A 12,794-nucleotide genomic window follows, 5' to 3' on the forward strand; every position below is an offset into this window, starting at 1 on the left:
ATACCTTGACTTTTTCAAGGCTTTTGATGCAGTCTGTCACAGCATTCTTGCAAGCAAGCTGAGGAAGTTTGGGTTGGATGAATGAACTGTAAGGTTGATAGAAAACTGTCTGGATCTTCAGGCTCAACAGGTAGTGATCAATGGATTGAGGTCTAGTTTGCAGCCCATATCAAGTGAAGTTCCCCAGGGGTCAGTCCTGGGGCTAGTTTTGCTCAATATTTTCATTAATGATCTGGAAGTTAGGATGGATTCAACACTAAGAAAGTTTGTGGATGACACCAAGCTGGAAGGAGGAATGGTATGCTGGAGAGTAGGGCTAGGATTTAGTGACCTAGACAAATTGGAGGATTAGACCAGAAGAAATTTCATGAGGTTCAACAAGGCCAAGTGCAAAGTCCAGCACTTAGGACAGAACAGTCCCATCCACAAAGAAAAAGGTCATTTTACAAAAACAGATGTTTTAAAATTTTTCTTAGGTCCAGGATGGACCTGTGATGGAGGTGGAGAAAGAGAGACACACACATGCACCAGAATAGGGAACTTAACTGGTGTGTGAAAACCAACCTTCAAGTTGTGGGATAAGAGGTACACTCAATTACATGCATCTCTATATTTTAGTTAAACTAAACACTGATAAATTCAGTCCAACTCTCCACCCATTTTTTAACTGTCCAGGTTTGACAGACATAAAAGTGAAGTTGGATTTTGAGGAGACTTTTGAAGGAAGAGAGGGCAATGTGTGAATTATCCTGGATCTGAAAGATTTATAATGATCTAGATGAGAGAAGATTAGGGATTGGACAAAAATTTGGGCTATCTGGGCAAAAAGATGACTATGGATCTTGGGAAAAGAGGAAGAACTAGAAAGATTTAGATGTAGGGTGGCTGTGTGGGGCAACAGAGGGAGGCAAATTGTAATGCAGTTTGATTTTTGCAACTTGCAAGACAGTGAATACAAGTATTTATTTAGGGCTTTCAATTTTTCTGTTCTGCCATGATCTGCAGAAAATTATGTTCATCCTCTTTTACTCCCACTTTCCTGGGAAACATTTATTTCTGGCAAAGTTGTCTTTATCTATTCAGCCTTTCTACACTAGAGTAAAAGTAAAGTCTTCAAGAGACAGCACATATGACATAACATACTACCCAGGTGCTATACCTGATTCTTGAAGAATGTGCCCCTGCCTGAATTTCACATTAAGAATTCTTAGCTCTGAAGTGTATCAGATGCAGCTGCTCTTATAGTTCCACCTACATTGACATGAAGGATATTGGCATTCAGTCTTTTTCACACTTTCTGTCCTTCCCTGCTACACATTTATCTTTCATAACACATGTGAATCAACAGGATGGGGATCATTGTATAAGCTCTGTAAACAGTATCTAGCACAGGAGGGAACAAATCCACCTGAAATGTCACATAGCTTATAATACAGGAATGCGGGGAAAAAAAATTGGAGCTGTGGATGGGTTTGCATAAAAATTGTTTATTATACGCATTTTGCTTTGAGTCCAGAAGACTATAAAAATCTGTATTACTGATCAAACACTTAATTTTTGCTTCAAAGAAAAATTATTGCACCCAAAAAGTATTTCCTGAAACTGCCAGTATTGAGTGAGAGAAGACCTACAGAACTGAGGAAACATAGCACATAGTTCTATCAGCAAATGGGGTGCAGAAGGAAATGTAACAAAAAAAATAGAAGTCAATTTTATAAAAGTAGTATACATACTTTTTAGTTTCTTGTACATGTACTGTAAAAATACACTTCAAGTTGCTTGGGGCCAGGTATTTTCTATTTTCTATTGAAAGACTTGGTCCAGTCTACAATTCTTCTGAAGTTGAAGAGTTTTAGAAAGTATTTCTTTTGCATTGCATCAAACTTCTTTTAAAACTAATAGAAAACAGGAAACTTTTTCCAACAGATATAGCAATCTATTTTTTAAGTTTCTTTCTTCTATCTCTGTCTAATACAGTATCTGAAAAAACCTTTAGCTGGCTTTATGTGCAGTTGCATAAAAAGACTATAAAGTAAAAAACAAGCTAAACTTTTAAATCCATTACATAAACAGACCAAAAGATTCCTTTTCAAATAGTATTCAGAATTTTGCACAACCCCTGTAGGTTTCATTTCATTATGGATGTTTTGCTTACTGTAAACTTAAATAAAAGCTAAAACTAGTCCCCAACCAAACTGATCAGAGTCTACATGAAAGAAGAAAATTTGTCCATTTAGACTGCATAGTTAAATGATTCCACAAACTGTTACTTATTTTAACAATAAGAGAAACAAATATCTATGCCTTTTGCATAAAACAAAGAGTTGATATCGTAACATATTTTTACTTAATACAATATCCTGAACAAGTTGGTGATAGAATAGAAAACAGCAGTACCAGTAGACTATTCTATTGGTTCCTTAGTGCTTATGATGTAGGGAATGTGTCATGGGGGCAATCAACTGGAAGAGTCCCAAACAGTAAATGGGAAACCCCTAGGGCAGGGACCATGTATAAAAGAAGGAAAAAAAAAAGAATAACACAAGAACCAGCCAGCAGAGATAAAAAGGATCACCAGCGAAGACTGGGGGAGGAGGAGAGGAAGAGAGTTGATAAAAACTCTCAAAGCAGGTGATGAGAGGAGCACTCTAGAGGAGAGAGAGTCAGCAGAGGCTCTATATCAGCGACGACCGGGGTGTCGAGGAGCCAGAGAAGGCTTTCTGCACTGGCAAAGGATGGTGTGTCCGCGGAACAAGACAGCCAGAGGAGGCTCTCTATACTGGCAAAAATGGGCACGAGCATCAGAAGAGGCAGCCTAGCAGGACAGCAGGAGGCTGAGCATTGACACAAAACATAAGCAGTGGTCAACCACTTGAGAGGAGACTGCAGGACATTGGAAGTAGAACACCTCAGAAAGCATCAGGGGAGAGCGACTCCGTATACCGCATTTGGCGGTGTGAGAGGAGTAACAACCTGGGATGAGAAGCTGTGGCCAACCCTGGCCAGATGACGGGTCAGCTCCCAGTGGGATTCTAGGGGCTAGGAGATGCCCTGTTATTCTAGTGGTAGGGCTGAGGGAAAACCAGGTGGACCCTTCCCAATGTACAGTTTGTTTTGGTTCCTTTTTTTTTTTTTTTTAACCTCCTTTTGGAGGGGTTGAGTGGCAGGACAAGACAGCGCAGGCAGGACAGCTCTTCTCCATCTTTTCCTTTTGTGTTTATTTTCTGATTATTGGTTGATTTTCAGGTTCCAGGCCTGACACAGCTTAGGGCAGGAGGCGGCCCATCTTAGACCAGATAGCTAATTAATTGAGTTATCCCAGGAGGAAGTGCTTAGGATGTAATAAGTCTCCAGGGGAACATCAAGCCCAAAGAATACAACATCACGGGAGTGGCCGAGAAGATCTAGTGACCCACTGAAGGTTGGCATAAGGCTGAGGTGTAGGGGAGGTGGAGCCCCACAGATGGCCTCCTAGTGGACTTCCCGCCGCAGAGGAGCCCTGGGTAGTTTGTCCCCCCACTGAAATTACATTCAAAGTCATGGCAGGTGAGTCTGGGGGTGGCCACCTGGGTGACAAACATCTACCTTATGACTTACAAGAAACCTCAGGATGTCTGTTGCCAACCGTCCAGGCCAAGGTCGGACGCGACCAGCTGTTCAACGTGAGGCGGGCACAGAATGCTAACATGGAAGTCCTAGGCACTCTCATTCACACTGCAACCACTGTATGGAATAAATGCACTCAATCTCTCCCAGGGGGAGAGACTGAAGGAAGAATGCCAGCATTCATCTATCCTGTTCTCCTAGAGAAAATAGTTCATAGAAAGACACCATGGTCTAGACTTCACAAATGAGTTGTTCAGGGGTGTGCGAAACAGTCTGTATTTGGATTCAGATTTGGCCCAAATTGGGGACAGTGGTTCAATTTGTTGATTCAGATCACTGTCCTCAATTTGATTCCACCAAAATCTGAATCTGAAGATTTGATGCTGATTCAGTGAATCAGTGATTCGGCCGTAGACACAGCTTTAAATGTTTTTTCTATATACCTTGAGGTACCAGGCATGGCTTGTGAATTCTGCAGTGCTGGGGCAGATGGAGCATCCCACAGGAGTGTGGAGGGGGGGAGGCGCATGCTCGGCAATGAACCTGGTCTACCGCCAAGCGCACAGGCCTGCCCCCCCGCGCCCCACCAGCTTGGTGATTGGACCTGGGGGGAACCCAGGTGCCCCCCCTGACCCAGAAAGCACCAGTCACTGAGGCAGGCGAGCATGGGGAGGGGGGCTGTGTGCTCCCTGGAGGACCTGGAAGTGGACTGGATGTCCTTCTGATCCACTTCTGGGTCTGTTGCTGAGCACACTGGGGAGCTCCTGTGGGACACTCCATCCACCCCACCATTGCAGCCTTCATAAGCCGCCTGGTACCTTGAGGTCTGTAGAAAAAACATTTAAATTTGTGTCTATATCTGAATTGCTGAATTGCTCCAAATCAATTTGGTGGGTTCTGATTCAGTTTGGAGAGATTAAAGGGTCTCCCAATTCAATTCAGATTTGGAGATTCAGCCACCGAATCAGGCCAAATCTCCACTGAATTGAATTGGGGAATGAAGCGTCACACAGCCCTATTATTTATTTGAGTTATGGTACGTGATCTCATCACCAGAAAAAGATATTGTTTGGCAATCTTCTAGCTCCACCGAAAATAGTTTGGAGACAGAGGTAGGGTCATGGCTTTGGCCCTTGAATACCATAACATGAGGGATATCTCAAGTGTAATGCTAATTTCCACACAGGATATCAATCTAGCATAAGAAATCCCTAATGTAGTTTTATCTGTGCAGGGAAGTGTGTGTGTGTGTTGAGGGGGAATTTTAGCGCTCACTCATTTTCATTGCTACATTAGAATGATGTACAATCTAGCTCATCATATGGCATATAGCACAAGAGCAAAAATAAAGTTCCAGGACCTGAACTGTGGGATTTATCCCATCCCATAGAGGGAGCATCTACCATCCCAAAGGCAGCAGTGGCAGCTCCATCATCATTATTTCTAGCTTAAGGTGACATGAGGCATGTCAAAGACAGGAAAGAAAGGAGAAGATAGCAAGACTGGAGTGGACTTTCACCAAAGCAAAGCTAAACTAAATGCTACGTCAGGATTATAAATGAAACCTGTATTCCTTCTAAAGGTTTAATTTATGATGGAGTAAAACAGTTTGATATCAAAGAGTTGACATCAGCTGTCCACTCCCCCTCAGACTTTTGTGGGCCTAACCTTTGCACAATATGAAGTTTTAAAGTGACTTTTCCATACATTTTGTTTCCCATCCTTTTTCTCTGCTTGAGATCAGTTAGTTATTTCAGTTCTGGACTGACTCTCTTTTCTATCATTTTTTAGAATACCTGGTTTAATAATGATTGCAGTTCAGCTGGTGTATACAATCCCTGAGTATGTCAGTGATACTGAAATATTCAATACCTATGCTTCTATGAGTGTTCTTCTTTTATCACATCTAAACAAAACTATAGAGCCGCTGTCTGTCTATAACTTTAGTCTTTCCATCAACCCATTTCCTGAGCTGTACAAGAGAACATTCTCAGGCATAATTGTTGATCTGGGCTTATTTTGCCTCAAATTCATAACACTTGTTCTTTTTATAACTCATGTTTTCTTAGTACCAGGATTTCAATAAATTGTTCTTTATAGATAGAATATGTATATATGTGCATATAAGCATATGCGTGTATGCATTCATTCCTATATGTATATGTGTGCATATTACATTATTGCTGAGAATCCATCATTTTCCATTGACTTACATATATAAATATACATTCAAATGACATTCAGATGGCCTGGATTCTATTTTGTTTACTAAACACATAAGACTCCACAGGTGATTGGCCCAAACTATCCATATTGCTTCAGGACAGCGATTCTATTTTGCCTGAGGAACTGCATAGTTCTCCCACTGTCTTTGAGAGAAACCAATGCACCTCCAGGGCATGTAAGCATTGACTATCAAATCGCCTACAGGCAGCCAGCAGGAAATGCTAGGCACTCAGGTGTGTTACAGGTGCCTGACTCATGGATATACATTACATACCTCTTCGTTTCAGGATCAAAGGAGAACAACCACCTACTTTTTGTACAATAGCCTAGAGCAAGGGTGGCCAACCTGCAGCATGAGTGCCACAAGTGACACGGACAGTCTCTGTGTGGCATAAGGCAGTTCAGGAGATCAGGCAGGGAGCACAGGACTTGAAGCAGAAATCAGAGGAGATTGGGCAGGGAGCACATTGTACTGATAAGAAAGCAAAGCGGCAGATTGGGCAGAAGAAGAGGATCAGTGGTGCTTGGGAAGGGTGTGTGGCTAATTTGTGACATGCCCATCAAGAGGTTGACCTCCCACTGGCCTAGAGGTTATAGCACTTGTTAAGGAAGGATCTGACCTGGATACTACCCCCCCACTGGGCATGTCTACACAAGAAGCTACTGCACAGTCACAATGAGCTACTGCACAGTATCTCATTGCTACCGTGCAGAAGTGTTTCCGGGCACTAAATGTGCAGTGATGATACTGCACAGTAGTAATGAGCTACTGTATAGTAGCTCATTGCTACTACACAGTAGTGTCAGAAAAAAAAATCTATGCAGCAATGGTACTGTGCAGTAATGCCAATTACTGCACAGTCATTTAGTAATTGCTTATAAGTTAGCAAGTACTAAATGTATTTAAGTAATTTATGCATAAGCAAGAACTAAATGACTGCACAGTAACAATGACAAAGGCAGACGTGGATTCAAATACCTTCACATTGGCACTTCTACATGAGCAGTGGACTGTGCAGTAGGGCTGTGTGAAATTCCCCTGAGTGTTTTGTTCTGAAGCTGTTTTGACACATTTCGAGCTCAAAACAGTGAAATCGAAATGAAACAAAAAACATCAAAACAGATTCAAAATGAAATGAGGGCACTCAAAACATTTCAAAGGTTCCAAAACATTGAGTTTCAAAGCAGCTGAGTGGTGGGAGGCAGGGGAGAACCAGGACTGTGCTCTGAGTGGCTCCACAGTCCCATGTGGCTCAGCCTGGCAGGGAGTGCAGCCCTGGCTCTCCCTGCCTCCTGCCACTGGGCTGCGCTCTGTGGGGCTGGTGGAGCTGATCAGATTGCAGCACTGGCTCTGCGTGGCATCCACCACTGGGCTGCATGCTGATCAGCTCTGCCAGCCCCATGGAGCTCAGTGCCAGGAGGTGGACAGAGCTGACACTGTGCTTTGCCTCCCACCACTATGCTGAGTTCCACAGGGCTGCGAGCTGCTGGGAGCTGAGACTGGTGGTGGGAGGTGGAGTGCAACCCCAGTGCTGTGCTCTGCTTCCCACCACTGGACTGACTTCCATGGGGCTGTGCTCCCCCTCCTGCCACCAGGCTGAGCTCCCAGCAGCTTGCAGCCCTGTGGAACTCAACCCAGTGGCAGGAAGCGGAGTGCAGCGTCCCACCACCAGGCTCAGCTCCATGGAATTGTGCTGGTCCCAGAGCTGGTCCCAAGTGGCAGTGGCAGCCTCCTGTGATCTGGCAGCCAGATCAGCAGCCCCCATCCCTGGAAGGCAGCCAGCAGAGCCCTGCAGCCCTTCTGGGGGTGTTGGCAGGCCCCTGATCTGCCTGCTGGATGACAGGAGGCTGCTGCTGCCAGCTGGGACCAGTGCTGGTGCTTCCACTGGCCCCAGCTTGCAGCAGCAGCCTTCTGTCATCCAGCAGATATATTGGAGGCCCACCCACACTCCCAGGAGGGCTGCAGCAGCTGTGTTGGACTCCTCCCGGGGGTGTGGGCCCCCGATCTGCCTGATGGTCACAGGAGGCTGCTCCTGCTCCCCGACTCCTGCTTGTCAACAACTTGAGGTGAATTTTCCCAGAAACCTCTGCAACTATCTCCTTGAAAGTTGCTAGAATTCATGGCAACAGAAGGGGCTACCATCCCCATATGTTTCATCCAAATCAGGGCAGAAATGACAAAGTTATAGGCAGTTTTGTGCTTCCCCATTATAGCTTATGGGCAAAATGTTGAAATAGTTTTGACAAAATGAATTGAAACACTGTTCTGTCAAAACATTGAAATGGAAGTCGAAGCAGAATGGTGCTGTTTTGCACAGCCCTACTGTGCAGATGTTACTGTGCAGTCCATTGTTCATGTAGAAGTGGCCACTGTCAAGGCATTTGAATCCACATCTCTTGTTTTTCAAGGAAGTACTTTAAATGACCAACTTTGAGCTATGCAGAACCAAGGACTTCTTCCATCCCTCTTGTTGGACCTGGCCCGCTGGGTAGAAATGAATGTAATAGTTAGTGGCCACAAGGAGCAAAAACATGAAGGAGACTGACTCTGAAGCCCAGTGAAGAGGGTAGAACCTCTGGCAGGCAGTCATAGGTTCTTCTCCTTTTTTATAATGAGGTAATCTGTGTAGTAGGCCATACACCATCAGTAAAGACTGACAAGCCAAGAAGGTGAAGCACAAACACTTCAAAGGGGGAAACCACAAAAAGAGAGAGAGATTAAATCTTTATTGTGTAAGCAGGTAAGTGAAATCAACCTGTTGTCTGTTCATATGGCAGAAGAGAAAAGGTCAATAGAAAGATCTGGGGAAGAAACAAATCGCTAATATGTTTGATTTTAAAACAAGTTAGACACATAACATACATCATGGTGCTGAGCACAGTGTGAATGTCCAGGCACAGAATGACAGATCTAATGGTATTTTTAGATAGGCTTTTTATGAATAACTTATTTACTGTCAAACTAAGTAGATTAATTAACTGCACCATGAAGAGATTCTGTTTAAGTTTTATTTCTATAAAACATGAAAAATAGACTACTTAACTTGCATATTTTCTGCAAGAATTCCATGAATTTTGGACATTACAAAGTTTAAAGGGGAGATTGCCATAAGTGGCTGTTGAATTTTATTCACTGTAGCTGCATTTTATTTAAGTTAAGATGAATGATGAATGTATTTTTTCTTTGCCAAAGTCTAGCTATTTGTTCTAGTCTGGTACAAAAGACATGCCTAATTTAACAGCTTGCCTTGTAAAGCACCATTCAGGCTCTGCAGTTGCAGCCTATCTTACTGACAATATGATTCACATATGTATAACATTGGCAATTAAAAGTGGTTTCCACTGGCACCCCAGGGAATAGCTTGTGAATGCTGTGTTATTCCCAGAGGCAAATAAATTTTCCTGTTAAAGGTAATTTTAATTGTTTTCATTATCTGTCAAAAACCAGTAAACCCCCTAATCAATTCAAAATCCAATTAAACTAGTTCCTTACAGTTTATAGCCTTCCAAATTCATAATATAATTAAAAATATATCCTGTTCATTGGACAGATCAGTTGCAGGTAAGCTACTAAATATCTGTGGGCCCTAAGCCATGTTTCTGAGCAGAGCAAGTGCCTAATAAGTTAGAGTTATTTTAAGCACATCTGCTATAGAGTGGTTGTTTGGAATGATAGATGAGTTGGTGCTCCTAGGTATCAGGCATCTCAACAATAACCATGTTTCTCAGGGAAGAAACCCTTATGTTAAATCATTGTTCTTTTTTTTTCCAGTAAGAAAATGCAGTATGATATTTTCTCTCTTTTTCATGAATACTGGAAATAAGAAGCCCTTCTACAGAGCACACATGCGCACATAAAATATACTATACAATAAAATATTGCTTTTAAGTAACTTACGTATAAACCTGTGCATGTGCACAGGACATCTATCATATACAGTTAGATAATTTTACAGATCTGACACTAATTCAAGATGTGCAGGTGAAAATAAATTATGTTAGTATTTTTTTCTTCAGAATAAGATAACCAAGAATCTGCTGCTATTCTTCAGCCAGTCTTTTCCAAATAGGGGGGAAAAAATGAAATCCATAAATATAATAAAGCATGATGAGCCATGTAATGTGCCACTCATTTTAATTTCTTAAGGATGATAATGCCAAAGGTACTATTGGCTTTTGCTTTGACCTGTTACTTATAAGTTATATTGGGGGTTGTCAACTGGGGGTACGCATACCCCTGGGGGTACTTGGGAAGGCCCTAAGGGGTATGCACTGGTGGGCAGGGATGGAGCATCACCACCCACCACCCTGCACTGCTGCCTCCCAGGAGCAGATCCAGGAGGGCAAGGGCAGTGGTGCCCCTCTGCAGGTTGCACAGGTACCACCCGACTGCCCATACGTGGTATGGAGGGAAGCTTGCATGCAGCTGTGGCAGCCGTCACTCACCACCCCATGCTGCTGCTGCTCCACATCTGGCTGCCAGGGATACACTTATTAAAAAAGGTTGAAAACCCCTGAATTATATGGTTACTTAGAAGTTATATGGATATCTCTCATTCATTCTGCTGTAGGTGTATTTTACAACTTCCTGGGCACATCTACACAAGACATTTACCGCACAGTTGACTAATTAACTGTGCAGTAAACATCTCAACATCTACATGTGCACCCCTATTAGGTCAGACTAAACAAGTTTATTCCATAGCAGGATAGTACTTGTAAATAGAAGTACTATTTCGCTGTGGTGTGAAAAACTCCACAGAAGCACATGTGTTGATGCTGGCCCAGCTGGCTGGGACAGGAGTGGGGGGACTGCCTGCTGGATAGTCCCATGCTGAAGCACCCTTGTGCACTAGCTAGCCCCATAGCACATTGAGCTAGGGGAAGCAGGCTGACCTCACTCCTCCCCCAGACTCCCTGTCAGCTGGGGCTGCTCCAGTCTGGCTCAACGAGCTGCACATGATTAAACTCTGGAGATTATTGCACATTCAAACAATACGCCTAGCAGCAAAGAAACTCTGGAGCAATAACCTCTACAGTTTATTCATACACATCAATTGCTCATGTAGACATGCACTCTGTTATATACATTTCCCCTCCTCTTTTCTTTCCTCCCCTTTGCTTTTTGGTAATGGCAAACTACCATTTGCTAAAGGTGCATAATTAATAAGTTTTAATGAGAATTATTTATGGATTATTGTTTAATAAAGGTGCATAACATGCATGAATGGCACTTATTTGCTCTGATTTACATATGTAGAATTGTGATCACAAAAAGGAGCTGGAGTTAATGACTTTAAAAAGAGGTCAATTCATCAAACTCATTTGCTTGGGATGACCAACGCAATATTATTATTCTAAGTATTTTTTTTATGTAACTAGTCAAAATTGAGCTTCATTATGGACAAATGATTAGAACAAATCCTGCAAACATTACACATACAACTAGCTCTATATTCTGCAAAGTGTGTAATATTTGACTGTTTATTACTTCTTGCAGAATCATAGGAAAGTGGGGCTAGAAGAGACCTCACAAGGTCACCTAGTTCACCCCCCTCGTCCAGGCAGGATCACCATTGACTAAACCATCCCAGCCACGTGTCTGTGTAACCTGTTCTAGAAAATTTCCAGGAGTGGAAATTTCCACAGCTTCTTTAAGTACCCTGTTCAAATCCTTGACCATCTTCATAGCCAGAAAGTTCTTCCTAATCACCAACCTAATTTTCCTCTGCCACAGCTTGAAACCATTGCTCCTTGTCCTGTTCTCTATGGCCACAGAGAATAGTCTATCTCTAGCTATTCAATAATCAAAACAAACAAATTAAGAAACTTTCAGAAATGTCTAGTCTAACCTTTAACACTTCCCCCAAGTGTAAGAGCAAGCTTATCATAGATTTCATTTCATAGACATAAGGGCTAGAAGGGACCTTGGAAGATCATCGAGTCCGGCCATCCGCCCAGCCATCCTGGTGTGGATGCTTTACCCCAAAGTTTGGTGTCATCGGCGAACTTGGCCAGTCTGCTTCTGACTCCAAAGAATAATATGGGTCCAAAGACAGAACCTTGGGGGACCCCACTGGTTACAGGACACCATGAAGATTGACTTCCATCAATAACTACCCTCTGGGTCTGACCACGGAGCCAATTTCCCAGCCAGCGGATCGTGGTGGACCCAAGGCCACAATTGGCCAGTTTTGCCAAGAGGTGATCATGGGATACCAGATCAAAGGCTTTTTTGAAGTCAAGATATATGACATCAGTCTCTTTCCCTTGTCCAGGTGATAGATCACCTGGTCATAGAAGGAAATGAGATTGGTCAAGCAAGATCTACCTGCAACAAACCCGTGCTGGCTATCCCTTAGGATGTTGGCATCGGCCAGTCCATTAAGGATGGCCTCTTTAATAAACTTTTCTAAGATCTTCCCTGGGATAGAAGTCAGGCTGATGGGCCTATAGTTTGCCGGATCCACTTTCCTAACTTTCTTGAAGATAGGCACCACATTGGCCTTCTTCCAGTCTTCGGGCACTACACCAGAGCACCAGGAGTTTTCAAAGATCCATGCCAGGGGCTGGGCTATAATGCTTGCTGGCTCCTTGAGTACCCTGGGGTGTAGATTGTCAGGACCAGCTGACTTGAAGGTATCCAACTTCTCAAGGTGTTCCTTCACGAGGTCAGCACTAATGGAGGGCAGGGAATCTCCCGCACCTGGACCGTCCTGTCCTGTGGTGGGCATGGGCGTCCCATGGGACTGATGAAAGACCAATGCAAAGTACCCATTTAATAGGTTGGCTTTTTCCTAGGCGTCAGTTGTCAGTTGCCCCATCTGGTTCAGCAGGGGTCCAATGTTGCCCTTGCTTATCCTCCAGGTCCTCACATATCTGAAAAAGGACTTTTTATTGTCCTTGATGCTCAAAGCTAGTTGGAGTTCAGTAGCAGCCTTGGCTTTCCTGGTTTGCTCCCT

The sequence above is a fragment of the Gavialis gangeticus genome, unplaced genomic scaffold, assembly GCF_001723915.1.
Source record: "Gavialis gangeticus isolate Ggan-Ray unplaced genomic scaffold, GavGan_comp1, whole genome shotgun sequence".
NCBI lineage: Eukaryota > Metazoa > Chordata > Crocodylia > Gavialidae > Gavialis > Gavialis gangeticus.